At 35.3% G+C, this 13,359-nt stretch overlaps 1 protein-coding gene across 2 annotated transcripts in view; it reads right to left on the bottom strand.

Moving 5' to 3' along the window:
• The window catches only part of TENM1 (teneurin transmembrane protein 1), a 735,522-nt gene that overhangs the window by 278,428 nt on the left and 443,735 nt on the right, over positions 1–13,359 (bottom strand). The window lies entirely within an intron of this gene.

Below are 13,359 nucleotides of genomic sequence, written 5' to 3'. Positions count from 1 at the left end.
CCCGTGATGGAGGTGCATGCCAAGTAGCCACTTACCAGTTTTTAAAATTTCCTCCCGTTTCAATGGTTACTGTCCCTCATTTCTTATTTTGCATAGGTTTAATCCTTTTCTGTTGGTCTAAGGTACCCATTAGTCTGCCTATTTGTAGATTTTTAACACTTTGTTTTTCTATTATTTCTGTACTCTACCTCATTCATGTCTACTTTATTATTTCTTTCTTGTGCTTCTATTTTATTGCTTTTTAAGCTTTACAGTCATACTTTTATTTTTATTGATATGAATTTTCCTCTTATAAATGACTCAGCTGCATCCTATACATTTTGACATATGGCATGTTTGTTATTATTTCTTAGGAAATTTTGTAATTTTAGGTTTTATTTCCCCTTTCACACAAGATTTGTTTAAAATTTTAAAAATTTTCAGGTGGAAGGGCTTTTCTCTTTTAAAAATGTTCTCATTTTAATCTCTCATTTCATTTTACTGTGATCTGGGAATGAGGTTTGTATTATTTCTACTTTTTGAAACTCATTGAGACTGCTATTCAGACTTACTATATGATCACATTTTGTGAATGTTCTGTAAGCACTTAGAGAAGAAGGTATATTCTCTATTATCAGGGTGTTAAGTTCAATATGTAACCATAGCATCTGATTGATTTGCTTTTTAGGTCTTCTAAATACTAAGTTTCTGTCCCTGGGACCTGTCTTTAACAGAGAGTGGGGTTAAGATTTCCTATTACTAGTTGTTTTTTGTTTATTTCTTGTTGCCTCTCTTGTAGTTTCTGCTTTATAAAGGTGATTATTAGGTTATTTGTGCCTAGATAGTCATTGCTTTTCATAGAGTATCCCGTTTGTTGTGTTCAATTGTGTTTACTCTGAGTTCTGCTTTGCCTGATATGAAGATAATAAGCTTTGCTTTCTTACTGCTTCTATTTACTTGGTAAACCCTTTGCCTACCCTTTAATTTTTGGCCATTTCTGGCTCCTATTATTTCAGGTGTGTCTCTTGGAAACAGTATAGACTTAGGCATGGCTTTGTGAGCTATTTTGATAATGTCTTCCTTTTAATAGGTGAGTTAAATCCATTTACATTTATTGATGTGACAAGTATGTCTGGTCTCAGCTCTTGCATATTATTTTGTGTTATATTTACAGTATCATGTTAATTTCATTATATTTCTATATGGAGTTTGTTTTCTTTGGTTTTAAAAATTTTTTGGGTATTTTAGAAGATTTATATTTTCCTTCCATTGCTTACCTTTAAGCTACTAGCTTTTATAACACCCTTGATCCTCTTCTGCTTGCTTGATCTACTATTTGGCTTGTCAGCTTGAAATTTTATTTTTTGACCCTCTATGTGGCAATCAGTGAGTTTATTTTATTTTCCCCTTTCCTTTTCTCCTCTCAGTTTTAGCTGCAGTATTACTACTTTGTCAAAATACATAACATTTACATACTATTTTCATGTACTATTTTCCCACCTTTGTCTCTACCTTTGTTTTAATCTTAAATCTACAATTAAGCAGATCTAAAGCTCACCAGAGTCCTTTTGCCAAAGTTTCCCTCAACATCACTTAGTTGGATAAAGCTTATTCTCTAAATTGTAAGTCAACAGACTATAACCCTTGGCCCAACTGGCCACTGCCTGTTTTGTATGACCTATGAGTTAAGAATGGCTTTTACATTTTTAGACGATTGAAAAAAAAAGTCAAAAGAATAACAGTACTTCAGGGCACGTGAAAATTTTATGAAATTCAAAGTTCAGTGTCCATAAATAAAATTTTATTGGAACATAGTCGCAGTCATTTGTTTACATATTGTCTATGGCTGCTTTTGGTTATAAGTTGAAGAGTTGTGACAGATTTTATGGTGTACAAAGCTTAAAATATTTACTATCTAGTCATTTACAGAAAGTTTGCTGACTCCAAGTCTATGAGGACTTGAGTACAATATTCTCTGCATTCTTGAATGTTTAAAACTGTTTTTCTATGCCCTTAATAATTGAAAGATGACTTGTTTGAATAAAGGCCTTGCCACACTCTTCCTTTGTTGAGTTATTTGAAAATGTTGCTCTACTCTACTTCACTTTGTCTGTTCTCTGTTGTCAAGATGCCACTTTAGATGATGCCAACCTGATTTTTCTTTCCTTTGTAAATGACCCTTCCTGCTTCAGTGACCATTATATTTTTTATTATTATTTTTTCCTTATCATTAAAGTCTACTATTTTTACTGAAATGCAACTTGGAATTAACTGTTTTGAATCAGCTTTACAAGGTCCTTTCACTTTTTCCCTTGAATATTTGCAATCAGGTCTTCTATCTCTGGAAAGTTTTCTCTGATTATAGTTTTAAATATTCTATTTCATTGTTTATTTTTCTCCATTGGAAACTACAGTTATTTGTACTCTGGATTTCTTTGCTGATCTTCTATATCAATGATTTTCTCTGATCTCTTTTACTTCTTTATTTCAACTTCATTGTCTTCACTATTCTAGTGACCTTCCTCATTGCATCTCATTATATTTTCAAATCTTTTCTTTCTTGGTCACCATTCATGTAGCCTTGTCTTTTTCTTAAATTTATTTCCTGAATTCAGAGAACCCTCATTTTGCATCTTTCTTTCACACATTTTGTTCTGAGTTTTAAAATTTATCATTTGACTATCTTTTTCATATCTTAAAATGTTTGTGTAAGGATACTTAAGTGAGATGTTTTTGTTGAAGTTTTCTTCTGCTTTGAGGGTGGGTATTTGGAGAGGTTTTTCATCAGCTGAAATGATTCTTATTTTCTGTTTTCTTTTTATAGAACTTTGTATGGATGTTGTCTGCCTTTTTATGTTCATTCTGAAATATTTTATTTTCTTGGATCAGCAAGGAGAGTTGGATGCAGATAGGAGTTTTGGGTGGTTTCCCAGGTTACTATGTTTCTTATAGTTGTTATTAAAGTCCAGTATTTTTAAGCAGTGGTGGCTTTTGGACAGGGAGTTTAGGATATCTCATAATTTTGTAATTCACTTTCATTTCTGCAGGATCTTGCAATTTTTCCTCTTGCTCCCTTCTTTCCCATCACCATCAAGACTCCAAGGGACAATCCTTCTAAGTCAGTGCACCCACTACCTTCAGAATTTGTGCCTTACCAAGTCTACCAACTCTAGTTCTGTGTGCTTTAAAGCACAACCCTTTCAATTTTCAGTAGCCAATGTTTTCAAATATCCGGTCTGAGATCTGTTCTCAGTAGCTGTCCAGCAAGCATCGGACTTCTTTATAATGGGAGTTTTATTATTACATCAGCCATTTCTAGGCCCCAGCTCTCATATATTCTTTTCTATTTAGTCTTTGTCTGACTCTTGGCCCTCGCATAGGCTATACACCTAGCTCTACTTCCTTTGGGTGCTTATTTCTTTATTTATGTGTAATCTGAAGTGTGTAGAATGATCTGTCTCCTAGTTTTGCTACTCAAGTGGCTTTTGTGTGGTTTTATTTGCTCTACTTGTTGACTTGAATTTCTTTTTGGAGGAAGTGTGGAGAGATTTGGATTTAAGGAGCCAATGTTATTCTATAGGAACTCAGAACTTACTATTTATATCTATTTTTACATTTATATAACACATATGCAGACACAGACACCTGAACACTGTGTACCCAGTATCTACAGGGCTCTAATGATTCTCTAATAATGGAGAACTGTTATAATTTTACCCGCCTAGGATTCTTTATGTTTAATTCCAGGCATCTAGATGGCTGGCCAAGCTTAGGGCTACCATTTGTGACTCTCACCAGGGTCAGATTTACTAATAGGGTAATTGTGTTTTGTTTTCAGGTGTGTTTCCTGCCCTTTACATAATTCCTCCTCCTAAATTTCTAATAGTAAATCCATAACAAGTATCTCATTTCTTTGGCTTAAAGTAGTGATGGCAAATCTATTTCAGCTTCTGAATAAACTATAATTGCAGAATCTAGGCTAAGCAGCAAAGACTGTTGTATCTGATTATTTATATCTTCCGTGGGTCTGGGCAGAGAAGTGAAGACATTAGTGTCAGAGATTTACCATTCTCAGTTAACTACTCTGTCTTCTGCTAATCTTGGTGATATTAGCAGGAATGTTTCTGAAATGGTCAGTGAGTAATCGAAATATTTTTGTTTCTTTTCTACCTACTCAAATCACAAAAGACACATGCACTGTGAGTTTACATAAAAATAAGACTTTATTTATCAGTTTGTTATATATGTTAATAATTATTTCTGCTTCTTTTGGGCCAAAAGACACACCTATCACTGGACTCTATAAACTCCTCATTTTATCATTTTTTGAAAGTATATTTATATATTTAATTTTGATTGCCTATTTAATCTTATTTTTAAATTTAAAAAAATTTAAAAACTTCTTTGTTGATGGGGTCTTATCTCTACGTTTTATATTCCACTGATTCAGAAGATTAGATTGATGCCTATCAGCCAGAAGAGTTATGCTGGCTAACCCAAAGGCAGGATTTGGTCAGGAAAACCAAATCACAAACATACAGCAGACAGGAACAGAAACCAAAGATACTAATGGTTTGTTTGGGTTTTGTTCAATTTGGGAACAGACTGTGTTTTAGGCATGACAAAGAAAGGATCTATTTGTACCATCTGGTTTTCAGATACTCCCACAGCTTTCTATGTCGGTAAATCTTAACTAGTGCCATCTCTGCAATATCATATATGTTAATCCTTGGGCATATACGAGTATAGCCTGGGGTAGCATTGAGCGTGTGCAGTGCTTTACCACATTTTCCCACTGGAATGAAAATTTTCACCTCCAGAAATCCAAAGGATTCAAGTTGGTTCAAAAGCCATGAGACCCTTCAGCTACTTAATGGATTGACTGAGCTGGCTTTACTGCCAAGGTCAAAGATATAAAAAACTTCTTGGCTCTCTGCTAGGTGGTGGGGAAACTACTGAACTATGTGATAGCTTCAGAGGATCTGGAGTTCATCAGGATTCTACGTCTAGAGGTAGCACGTGATCTTGAACAAAACTACTCCATTTCAAAGATTTCCACTTTCTTTTACAGCAAAGTATACTTGTTCCTAATTTCTTGACAGCTGGCGTCTCTCTCCTATGCACTGTGCTCCTATGCAATAGTATTAGTTTGGTTGCTTGTTATGAGTAAAATCCAAAATCTCATTTATCTACTCTCTCTAATATTATTTTCATTTAGTGCTATAATTTTGTTAGTTAATTCTGCAAAGAATTTGGAGATATGGCATATACAAAAGACACTATGGGGCATAATTTACTATCTGTGTTTAATTAAAATAAAATTCAAGATCATAAGGAAATCTAGGTACTTCCCTCAGTGAACAAAGGACAAAACTGAGTTAAGGTTGAAATAAGGTTGTTTACAACATAAACAATGGACTGGTTGATTTGGTGAAACCTACAAATGTCAAAAGCAAAATCTGCCTCTTCTGTACCAGATGCTAAAACAGCACAGATATCTTGCTGTCAGAATCACATTTGTATTCATTTTTGGCCACAGCTACAACTAGTTTATCTGAGAGCTCAACAAGCTCCCCTGATGTTCTCTGTACATATGTTAGCTGTTGGTTTCCTGATCATTTGTTCGGGACACAAAGCTCATTTAACATAAAAGACATGAAATGGAATCAAGAGTTATTTTTTTAAGCACCATATCATAGGTCTTCTCTTCTAGTTACACATTTCCTGTTGCCAATTCAACTTGATAATCAGATATTGTGAGGCCTTTGTTTAGAAACTGTCCTGATAAGACTTCACTCTAGAAGTTAACTGTAATATACTGTGAAATAAGATTTACATTAACTAGATGGGCAATGCTCTGATGGGGTTTTGATGAGCAGAAAAATTACAGCGGGTCATCTTGGACCCTCTGACTTTGTTCATAATTATCCCAGAGATCAACGGGAACCTCAAGGAAGGAGCTCTTGAAGAGCCATCCTGTGATCTGGAATTCCACACAGGTCTTGCCTATACTGGAGGATCCTATATAATGCAGTGCTCTACTTTAAGCATTACCCAGAGATAGTGATGGTGTTGTAGGGGAGTTATGGCCATGAGCAAGGTCAATGGCTAAGATGAGGCAGTCAGAGGGTAGCATATAAGCATATAAATTACAAAACCAAAAGAAAATTAGTGACACTGCTTTACATCTTGAAAATCTCTTTAACATCTGGCTTAATCAAAGACAGTTGGATTCTCAGCATTCTTTGATTCTGCTTTTGCACGGAATTTCTTCTGATATCACATATCATGGGGCCTCTAGAAAACTCCACTGTATACTCGTGAGAGAATTACAGTGACAAAGTTAAATAATGTCTTTGGGTATTATGAAAATAGTTTCACCCTGTGGGTACTCTCACTGATCTTGGGGTCCCTAGTGGTCTCCAGACCACACACGGAGGAGCACTTTGCTATTGCCACCAATAACTTTTCTTCCAACCTCTCTAGTTGTTTCTTCTTAGTTTGCTTACCAGATAATTTGTGCTTCGGCTTCTTGAATATTAGTATTCCCCAATGTTCCAGCATTTGTGCTCTTCTTGCCTTGTTCTACTCACATGGTTTGGGAGCCCTCATAAGTAGATACCTCTAGAATTTCAGTGCTGTATATTTAATGATGTACTAGGTACCTGGACCTGTCTCTTTGTTTCTTCCCCTTAAACTTCTTCCTTTTCTATTCTAGCTTGGCCAACAACAGCATTACCATCTATCCAGACCCTAAGCCAGACAATTCTTCAATTTCCTGCCATGTTTAATCACACACTAAGTCCAGAGTGTTTTATCTTCTAAATACTTTTTGATTCCATCTTCTCCTTCTCCATTCCCAGAAGTTTATGCTCTCACGATCACTCATCTGGATTATAATCACAGCCTCCTAATTTGTCGGCATGACATCATTTCACAACCCCCATCATCCTGCCTGCCAATTCCAACTTCCACTGCCATTTGAGTGATTTTTCTATATGTAAATCTGAGCAAATAATTTTCTTGCCCTAATGAAAAAACTCCCCATTTGCTCTTCAAATAAATTACAAGCTCCTTACCATGGCTTAAAATGCCTCTCATGATCTGCTCCTGCTTGTTATCTTCATTTCCAGCTATGCTCCCATAGCCTGCATTTGTGCTTCCTCAGATTATCCAATACATTTGTATTTAATAAAACATATTATGTTTTTCCACATCTCTGTAAAGGGAATATTGCTAAGCCCCAAATGAATGTGTCTCCACCCTGTAATATGCCACCTCCTAGTTTTGACTGTGATGAATCAGATATTCTGTTGGTGATACTGGCCCTCCCCACTCTGGCTGTTCTACATGAAAATTCAGTAAGATTTATGAAGTCTAAAATGGGTTAACCCACCATCTGTTTCAAAGCCACTGCTCTAATTTAGTTTATTCTTATTCACTTCAGAGTAAGTATAGCTTAACGACTTGTGCAATGTGGGTCTAAAAATATTCACGTAACATATATATACATATACATATGTATATATAATTTGGGTGGGGAGAAACTAAGTTAAACAGGAGTGAAATCTCTTTTATGCAACAGAATTCAAACTATTTACTTTGAAATCAGAGATGTCTTGAGAAATTTTTTCTGAATTTGCAAGATTGATTCTTGATCTTCTAAAACTTCTTTAGCATGCAAAGTTCCAAAATTACCAACATGCTGTCCAGTCCTCTTTTACTATGCCTTCCAGTGGATCTTGATCTATTTCACAAAGCCTCATTTTAATTTCCCCACCCAGGCTAAGAAAGTGCTGTGTGGGAAGTACTTTGTAGGATGACTGCCTTTCCTTGAGACAACACAATAATCTCTTGAGGCAAGACAATATGTTTAGTATCCACTACTCATTCACCTAAGAAATTCTCTCACTCTATGTCTTAAATCCACAGCGTGCTCAAGTTCCAAGAAAAGCGTAAGTACAGTATTTGCCTTTCACTGAGATGCCTTCATTTTGAGCCATAGGCGCTAAGGTTCTGCAAGTTAGTCATATGTGATACAGATTCTTCCTGTCATTTTGGTATGCTGAATTAGGACTGAATTTATACTTTGATTTATGACAGGTATAAGTGCCACTTAACATAGTGGGGATAAAACTTATGGAATATATTACACTGAAGGTGATATCAAATAAGAATATAAATCTTTTTTAAAGAAGAGTTCTGATAAATGCATGGATGGCAGGTTTATAATTAGACTGAAGTAATACCACCATTTTCCAGATCCCTGCTTAGAGAGACTGCAGGTAAGTTGGTAGATTCATGGGTAGGAGGCAAAGTCAATGCTAACTCAGAAACTACCATCATTATCATGAATGGGTCCATGACAGTGAACTGAAAGTAGTAATAAGTATCAAACATGACATCAAAAGGATTGATAATTTTTTTTTATCAATCCTACAGGATAAAGTAAAATGCTTTTTAGCATTCTATGCTGAGTCATTTCTTGAATGTTATAAGGTATAATGCATTTTAATGAAAATGTGTTCCAACCTAGATATGGCCTCCAGATAGAAATACAAAATCATTTGAAGGGTCAAAACACCAAGGAAAAGGAAAATTAGTAAAATAAAGGCAAAATAGAGATATTTTAGAGGGGTCAGAAGGAATCAACTCATTAAAGAATTTTTGTGAAACGGACATTCCAGCTCTGAAAAACCTGTTTTAGATAACTTTGGCAAGAAGAGAGACAAAAATAGTTCATTTTAGGATAAATTATATGCTCATTATGCTTACCTCAGCTCAAATTAATAATCCTAATAATAATCCCGTTCCACTAATAATAATCATTAATCTTTAGATCTGCTAAGCAATGTCCTGGGTGGTTTACATGCTTTATTTCATTTAATTAAAAAGAAAATCCATGAGGAAAGCATTCTCAACATTCCCACTTTATAGATAAGGAAACAGGCATAGAGGCATAATGAAGTTGCTGGTAAGTGAAAGAGAATTTTCTGGTAAACATGTTTATCTACATTTAGTAAACTTTGTGGGAAGTGGCATTATATATTTAGATTTAATGGGGTAAAAAACTCCATGTCTATTCTCTCCATTAAAAAAAAATACCAGTTCTGGAATTTTTCAAAATCAAAATTTGCCACATTCAATTTTACTTCTTCCCTGTATTGTGAGGTATTTGCACCTTCTTTGTGAGGAAGGCAAAATGAACACACTCCAATCCTCTCTTTCTGTTACTTTCAGCGCTTGCTCAATGCACCATAACAACAGCCCCAGGAGGTAGGGCAATTTGAACTAGTAAAAACGAGGCAGAAGAAAACACAGAAATCAGTGTTACTCAGTTGTGGTGCAGAGAGCAAGGTGGAGTAGGCCCTTTGCTCTCTTGAATAGTTTCATCCCTAAAGTTTTGATCAGAGAATTGGGCTCAACAGTCTCTCTCTCCCATCTCTATTAATACCCATTCTGGTAAACTTTCTATGTGCAGGGTCTATAGTACGTCATGGCAAAGAGATTTATGGACTTAAATGATTTCATCTGTAGAGTTTGGCCACTGCCTGCATCCCCTGAAGGTGGTATGAATTGCTACTAATTTCATGGCAAAGGGCAAGGAACATCGATGTCATTAACTGATGATATTGGGTTTGAGAGCCAGAAATCCCTACTCCCCAACTCATTCGATGCAACAGCCCATTTGACCGCAGGCACAATGTATTCCTGCGAGTTTCTGTTGCCTCACAGAAACTGCTGACTGTGGAGAAACTTGATCAAAACATCAAAGATTACCAGAGAAGCCGTGTTTGTGCCCTTCACAACCATTGATGAAGTACCTTAACCTCGCCTTCGCTTGACGCCTTGCATATGGTCATCTGTTTTCCTGACTACTACTTCATATGGTTTATTTGTAAATTCAAGCAAACGTGCTGCTGACTGGCACTAGTACATCACTGATACCAAAATATCAGAGAGGAAGAAGCATAAGGACATATTTTTTGATTCAGATGGAAACTATTACAGATTTACGGGGAAGTGATGACAATAGCCATTCCATGATATCTTCATATAATCAGAATCTTCTCATGCCTCCCTTCACCAAATTTGATGACCTCAAAACTTTTTCAAAGGAATTATTCTCTGCCTGACCCAAAAGGTAGAATGAGTAGGTGTGGGGATGGGGCTGGTTGCCTGGACAACGCAGGTCTGACTTTTCACATGCTGGATTTCCACTGCTTTCTAATGACTACTTACAGAGTCATAATGCATAGAATGTCTATTGATGTCCCATTGATATCGATGTGTGGACTTCCCCTAGTGGATTGAGGGTAGCACAGCATACAGCCATTAGTATCAAAAGGTTATGTATAATGGATAATAGAGGAAAATGAAACAGCAGAAAGAAATTTGCACGGGAAACAGAAGCAGTAAATAGTTTCAGTGAAAGATTTTACTTGGGTTATACAGCAAGTGCAAAGGGGGATTGAAAAAAAAACGATGACTCTTACAGACTCAGCAAGAGTTGAGGGTGAAATAATTTCATATTTTGAAATATAATACATTTTTATTTCAGCCACAGAAAGCCACTGAAAAATCATCTTGTGTGTTACAGTACTTACGTGACATCTTTCACCTGAATGCCTGTTTATGAATTCTCCCTTTACCCTCCCGAGGTGGTCAGCAATATGGCACAGATGGGGTAAATCGAGGAAGAGATTTTAGCTGATTTATCCAAAGTTACATAACGTCCAATTCAGGACAGAACTCAGAACAAAGTTATAGCATTTGCCACTAACATCTCATTTAGAGCCCATTCACCATACCCTGCCAGCATTTAGCCTGATATATCTGCATCTTAAACACCTCACAGTAAATGATTTCAACAGATACCTCTCAGCAATCAACAAATTTTAGTTGCATCCCCATTGCAATGGGTGACCGGGTAAACTGAATTAAATTTGTAATTTAATAAGAAAAAAAGTTGTCTGATGGATTTATATAGTAAATCAAGGAGCAAATGAGCTGCACAGTTTACTGTAGTGCTGGGAGGCAGCAAGGCCTAGTGCTTAAGACCATGTGTTCTGGAGTCTGTCTGCTCTGGCTTAAAGCTCCCCACTTCTTAGTAATATACCATCTTAGTCTCAATGTGACCTCTAAGTGACCTGTTATGTTTGCTGTGCCTCACTGTACTCATTTATAAACTCTACATAATACTGATACCTACCCTTATGGACTGTTGTGGGAATTAAATGAGCTAATACAAGTAAAGTGCTTAGCGTAATTCATTGTTTTCAACAAAGTTTTAACAACAGGGTTGCTATGTGCCAGGCACTGTTCTTGGTGCTGGGATACAGCCATGAACAAAATGGTTAATTCTGAGAACCACTGAATTTTGAGAGTGAATCATAATTATAAAGACACTAATGGCAACAACAACATTTATAAAACATAGTATATTGTAGTCACTACTCCATGTTCTTTACTATATTAACTCATTTAATTTTCATAAAAACCCTACGTTACAGGTACTGTTTTAGACCCATTTTACAGAAGAGGAATTGAAGGCCTTAAAAGGTTAATTAATTTGCCCAAGGTAACGTGCCTAATAAAGGGCAGAGGTCTGAATATCCATGCTCATAACTATTATACTATAATGTCTTATTGTCATGTCAAGTTTATATGTTATTTTTTACCTTATAAAAAAGGCAGTCCTTGAAATGACTGAAATGTTCTTTCATGTGTGAAACAAATAAATATATAATCAAATTAAACAAGTCTCAGAGTATATACTGCATTTTTTGATGCAAGAGTGGTCATCATAATAAAATTAAATAGAAACACAGTAAAAACCTATTAATAAAGAGCTTGCTATTACCTGAGTTTGTTTATACCACAGGTTAAGTCTTATATCTAAAATATTATCTTTCTATATAGTAAAAGTTATTAGAAGATAACCCATAAGATAAGAGTTTGTCTTATAATGGAACAAGAACATTTTAAAGGGCTTCTAATGTATTTATACTTCTCAAATTACTCTTTGTTTTAAATGATTTCATATGAAAATCATGTTGGTATTACAGAATTCTCACCCCCCACCTTCATTCCTTTAGCATTGTTTCTCATTACAGGTTATTACAAAGCAAGTAAACACACATGATGGGTTATCCTGACATATCTGAGATAAAAGACACAGTTTTGAAATTAGAGGGTAGTATTATCCACATTTAATAGAAGCATTGTTCAAATATATTCAGATTGTTCAATGAAACTATAAGACAAAATCATGAACATAAATAAAGGCTATGATTGTATATGCTGACTTTATCAGTGCCTTCCCTACAAAATGTTTACTTACCATCCCATTCTGTGACTCCTATGAAAAAACTGGTTATGTGAACTTTCTTATTTTAACATTTTGAATAAAACAGAACCAACAAAATTTCCTTTATTATTTTATAATTATAAGGCATCTAATTCCTTTTGATCTAACTCGCAGAATCATATTCACTTCACCTTTGTGGATAATTCTGCTTCCAATCAGGAAATCTAGTTAAACCCCTAAAAAAGTTTCTAGTGATATACCTGGAAAGAATTTTTTTCCTACCATGATATTCTATTTTTTCTAGGAGTAGTGGTTCCCCAAAATACATGTTTCTTCAGTTAATTTACATTTTAGACTGCAGAACCACTCAAGCAAGGAAATTAATGCTCAGTCCAAATAAAATGCCATCCAGAAAAATCAATACAATTTGCTATCAAGTGAGGGTGACTTTAATCAGGGTGACTCAAGAACAACAATATTTTTCTTAAAAGTGGAAAGAGTGCCTTATAACTGTGTTACACCTCCCCAACAGTATCCAGCCAATTTTGCAGTCATTTACCTTGCGAAAATAAGAACACATTTTTTTTTTCAGTCTCAGAGTTTTAGTAAAACTCTGAATTCTTGGGAAGAAATTACATGCTGGATTTTCTGATAGCTTCCTAATAACTACTACTTTAATGAAATTGCTACCTGAAAATTCACTAGCAGTATTATTGTTTAACTGTAATTTAAGAAGCTATTGTAGATTGGTACTTATGACTTCTAATGAGAAAACCATAACAACCTTTTAATTGAAAGGAAAATGGTTAACTACAGTAATTGCAATCAATAAGGCTATGTTACTAGTATAAATATTTCTCCTCAAAGAACATTCCTTACTCTCCTCAGCAGTATTTAAAGTTAAGAAGTGCAAGAAAACCCACAAAAAACTAACTAATTAGAGATCCATTTGTTATTTATAATACTAAGCCTTGGTTCAAATTTGTAGGTCCCAGAGTTGAGAGAGAACCCCCCCACAACCCCCCCCACCACAAGCAAAACAAGACTTTGATTAAGAAGAAAACTGAAGC

The sequence above is a fragment of the Manis pentadactyla genome, chromosome X (assembly GCF_030020395.1).
Source record: "Manis pentadactyla isolate mManPen7 chromosome X, mManPen7.hap1, whole genome shotgun sequence".
NCBI classification, from domain to species: domain Eukaryota; kingdom Metazoa; phylum Chordata; class Mammalia; order Pholidota; family Manidae; genus Manis; species Manis pentadactyla.
The sequence above is the reverse complement of the archived record's forward strand: the minus strand, read 5'-3'. Positions and strand labels throughout refer to the sequence as shown.